The sequence below is a fragment of the Bicyclus anynana genome, chromosome 18 (genome assembly GCF_947172395.1).
Source record: "Bicyclus anynana chromosome 18, ilBicAnyn1.1, whole genome shotgun sequence".
Classification (NCBI taxonomy): Eukaryota; Metazoa; Arthropoda; class Insecta; order Lepidoptera; family Nymphalidae; genus Bicyclus; species Bicyclus anynana.
Window position 1 is genome coordinate 6,162,489 of NC_069100.1, and position 5,000 is coordinate 6,167,488.

Genomic DNA, 5,000 nt, shown 5'->3' on the forward strand with positions numbered 1-5,000 from the left:
CAGTGCTGGGCTGATTCGCGTTCGCTCGCCGCTACTAACGAAATCCTGGTTAGTTTCTTTTCCTCCGCTTACTAATATGCTTAAATTCGGCGGGTGATCCTCCCTGATCTGAGGCCAACGATAAAAGTGGAGGCAGACGCGATATCCGTCGGCTCGACGGCGCCGTTCGCGCACGCGAGCGCGCTCCCCCGCCGCGAGGCGAGAGGGGCGCGCCGCGAGAGCGCACGGCGCCGCCGCGCGAGTCCGGACGTCGAGTCCGCCTACGCGTGCGCGTCAGCGGCACGCACGTACACGTGCGCGCGTACGTCGCCACAGATTCACCGTAAACGGAAGGGTCGGTGGGACGAGCGCGCACGGACGCACGCACACGCACACACGTGTGATATTTTTGAGCGGACCTGCGGAGCGCGTGCGCCGCCGCCGATCGAGAGACACTCTCGTCGAACGGCGCACGCACGCACTGCACCGGACGCGCCACGTGTCGCACTGTGTGGACAGTGTGGTGTGTGTATTTATGCAGCCGGCCCTCAGACAGGAGTGGTCCTGGATGTTTCTCCACGGACCGAAATGTACGTTCGAAATGTCGATGTTCAAATGTGTCCTGCAGTTCACACTATGACGCGCAGTTAACTGCGTTCTTCATCGACCCGCGAGCCAAGTGATCCACCGTCCAGGGTAATGGTTTTCATTTTCTCGTTTTTTGTTGTGCACATGCGTTGTCGTTTTGTTGGGTGGTACGAGTGAGCGAGTGAGTGAGTGAGTGAGTGAGTGAGTGAGTGAGGTTAGATCGGTGCGTCTCTGACAACACGAGCACGCGCAAACGCAAACATGTGCGTACGCGGTACGTTAATGATCCTTCCGCAGGTTCCCCTACGGAAACCTTGTTACGACTTTTACTTCCTCTAAATGATCAAGTTTGGTCAACTTCCCAGCAACGCCGACGGCCGTGAAGCCACCGCGTGTCGGTCCGAAGACCTCACTAAATCATTCAATCGGTAGTAGCGACGGGCGGTGTGTACAAAGGGCAGGGACTTAATCATCGCGGGCTTATGACCCGCGATTACTAGGAATTCCTCGTTTATGGGGGATAATTGCAAACCCCAATCCCCAGCACGAAGGAGTTTCAACGGGTTGCCCGGGCCTCTAGGCCAGGGAGAACATGCTGATTCCTTCAGTGTAGCGCGCGTGCGGCCCAGGACATCTAAGGGCATCACAGACCTGTTATTGCTCAATCTCGTGCGCCTCGAAGACGCCGGTCCCTCTAAGAAGAACTTTAATACGCCGCCAGTGAGTTGCGCGACCGGAGTCGCGCACACCTAAATGACGACGCCTATTTAGCAGGCTAGAGTCTCGTTCGTTACCGGAATTAACCAGACAAATCGCTCCACCAACTAAGAACGGCCATGCACCACCACCCACCGAATCAAGAAAGAGCTGTTAATCTGTCAATCCTTCCGGTGTCCGGGCCTGGTGAGATTTCCCGTGTTGAGTCAAATTAAGCCGCAGGCTCCACTCCTGGTGGTGCCCTTCCGTCAATTCCTTTAAGTTTCAGCTTTGCAACCATACTCCCCCCGGAGTCCAAAATCTTTGGTTTCCCGGAAGCTGCCCGCCGAGCCATTGTAGTAACGTCGGCGGATCGCTAGATGACATATTTACGGTTAGAACTAGGGCGGTATCTAATCGCCTTCGAACCTCTAACTTTCGTTCTTGATTGATGAAAACACCTTTGGCAAATGCTTTCGCTGATGTTCGTCTTGCGACGATCCAAGAATTTCACCTCTAACGTCGCAATACGAATGCCCCCAGTTATCCCTATTAATCATTACCTCGGAGTTCTGAAAACCAACAAAATAGAACCGAGATCATATTCTATTATTCCATGCACGAAATATTCAAGCGGCATTTTGAGCCCGCTTTGAGCACTCTAATTTGTTCAAAGTAAAATTGTCGGCCCATCTCGACACTCAACGAAGAGCACCGCGATAGGATTTTGATATTGAACCGTCGCGTTAACGACGGCTCACCGACGATATGCTCCGCAGACGTGTCAGTATCACCGCGGATGCGGTGCACCGACAGCGCGGCGCACAAATGCAACTACGAGCTTTTTAACCGCAACAATTTTAGTATACGCTATTGGAGCTGGAATTACCGCGGCTGCTGGCACCAGACTTGCCCTCCAATTGTTCCTCGTTAAAATATTTAAAGTGTACTCATTCCGATTACGAGGCCTCGTAAGAGTCCCGTATCGTTATTTTTCGTCACTACCTCCCCGTGCCGGGAGTGGGTAATTTGCGCGCCTGCTGCCTTCCTTGGATGTGGTAGCCGTTTCTCAGGCTCCCTCTCCGGAATCGAACCCTGATTCCCCGTTACCCGTGACAACCATGGTAGTCGCAGAAACTACCATCGAAAGTTGATAAGGCAGACATTTGAAAGATGCGTCGCCGGTACTGGACCGTGCGATCGGCAAAAGTTATCCAGATTCATCAAAATTAACGACTTCGGACGCGAGGCCCTCCGTCGATTGGTTTTGATCTAATAAAAGCACTCGTCCCATCACTGGTCAGAGTTCTGATTGCATGTATTAGCTCTAGAATTACCACAGTTATCCAAGTAACCGAGTAAGATCTAAGGAACCAAAACTGATATATTGAGCCATTCGCGGTATCGCCTTAATACGGCTTGCACTGAGACATGCATGGCTTAATCTTTGAGACAAGCATATAACTACTGGCAGGATCAACCAGGGAGCAGATATCGATATATCATCTAAGCTCTCTTCCCCCCGCCACACGACCCACAAACACACACCCACACTTCGTCCCCAACCCGGAAGCTCGACGGACACACGTCGCACGCGACAGGCGGGGGAGTGGGTGGTGGTGTGCGTGCGTGGCAGAGGGCCTCTGAAGCACGTGATCGCGCCACGGCTCCGGCGAACGGAGCGCGGCGCGGTGCCCGACATTGTGCAAGAAGAGCGTACACGACGCAATCTCACAGGACACGTCCTCCGACCGCACAGAAAAGTATGCCATTAGACACTCTCGCAGTGCTGTCGTCGGGTCCCAAAGAAACTTGAACGTTCTATGAACGAGACGTACATACCACACACGGCGCTCCACTGCTAGAGTGAAGCCGTAAGTGTTTTAACAGTGACTCTGCGGAAAACCACACGTGGGTCGTCGCCCGGAGTGTGAGAGACCGTCATCCAGACTCACTGATTGCTCAATCAAGTTGGGAGTACACATTGTTCCAGGGCGACACACGATGCCGCCCCGCACACAGTAAATCAAGCTACCGACACCGTGGTTTGTGAATTTCTCGCCGTACGACGATTATACATACTACACGGGGTGTGGAAAAGCGTCAAACGCGATTCCGTCGGTTGCAACGCCGTTGTTTTTTTTTGTTTTTGAACGTACGCGCGCGCGCACACGCACCACGTTGTATATTCGTATATATACATACGTACACACACATATAAATTAATATATTGACATGTACGTACGTACGTATATATTCAAACATATCGCAAAACACAATAACACGCGCGCACGCGCACACGCACAACACGCGCCGTGTCACGTCGACACCCGAGAAGAAAAGCGAGCGCCACCAGACTCTCACACAATCACCTCAAACGTCGACGCGCCACGACCCTGTCATAGTAGTAAACGCGCTGACGGCGCAATCTGTGTACATGTGTATGTGTTATTTTGAACGAATCAAAAAATCGAGCCGTTCGTTTATTGTGTGTCCCGAAAACGGGCCGGAAAAACATTTTCGACTACGAAAATGACTCGGAGGGGGGGGGGGGGGGGGGGGGGGGGTTTTTGGGGTTTGGCGGATGGCGAGGTGTTTCGTGAACAACTTTTTCTACACTTTCTACTCGACTAGTTGTTGTTGTTGTTGTTGTTGTTGTTGTTGTTGTTGTTGTTGTTGTTGTTGTTGTTGTTGTTGTTGTTGTTGTTGTTGTTGTTTAGGGTATTTACATTTTTAACCGACTTCAAAAAAAAAAAAGGAGGAGGTTAATAACCCAAGTGTTCTTTCTTAGATAGGTGAAATGAAAAAAAATAAAAAAAAAAAACCAACAACACTACCTGTGAGACGCTATATAGAGTCGAAGTGAAAAAAAACATTTTTTTTTTTTTTACTATTGCAACATGTTATTGTAACGTGCAACCAACAAATATATCTATCGTAACTGAAAAGGTGTTGTGAAATAAATAAATTAATTAAACAAATAAAAAAAACCCGACTGCATAAATTATACAAAAACTGAAAAGAAAATAACAAGCTCAGTCCACGTGTGTAGAAAGCAATTAGAAAATTGGAAAATTAGAAAACAGTCGGGACCTATTATTATATTGAATAGAATGATGTTCGTCTACATTTTTTTACAGGTCCCGACTGTTTAAATAATTTATTTATTTACACTGTGATATGTGAAAGCATGAAATCTAATTTTATGCAACTGGTTACGAAAATAATGAAATTAAATTATCATAATAGTACAGCGGTGTATATCGTAGTATTTAACAAATTAACAAAACTTAACATTAGTTAGTGATAATAATTTAATAGGTTTAACCTTGGTAAGCACAATATTGAACGATTCACCACTATAGTTAAAAACGAAAAAATATGTGAAAAAAAAATCAAGAGCTTTTCAAAGTTTGTATTTTAATTTTTTAATAAAACATGACACTGGATTGGCACCGCCTTCAAACTGATCAGAAGGTAGCATATGGGTAAGATGTTATTTTTATTTTTAAATTTTTAGTGTTAGCACACCTAATGAGTGTGAACACAAATATTATTTGTGTTATTTTCTTATAATAAGTATCTAAGTCCTATAATCCCAATTTTAATTTTATTTAATTTTACCTTAACTCATATACAAAATTTCACTGCCCCTTTATCCACACGTAATATGAATATTGAGAAAAACGTGAATGGTGACTGTCCCCCGTCTTCATCACCAGACCCCCTGCATGCAT

General features: G+C 47.5%; 2 non-coding genes across 2 annotated transcripts; both read right to left on the reverse strand.

The window, feature by feature from the left end:
- Positions 1–521: 521 nt before the first annotated feature.
- On the reverse strand, positions 522–678 carry LOC128199050 (5.8S ribosomal RNA). The gene has a single exon (XR_008251752.1). It is a non-coding gene; the product is annotated as a 5.8S ribosomal RNA (ribosomal RNA).
- A 169-nt stretch (positions 679–847) lies between these two features.
- Positions 848–2,750, reverse strand: LOC128199005 (small subunit ribosomal RNA). The gene has a single exon (XR_008251708.1). It is a non-coding gene; the product is annotated as a small subunit ribosomal RNA (ribosomal RNA).
- Positions 2,751–5,000: the final 2,250 nt, after the last annotated feature.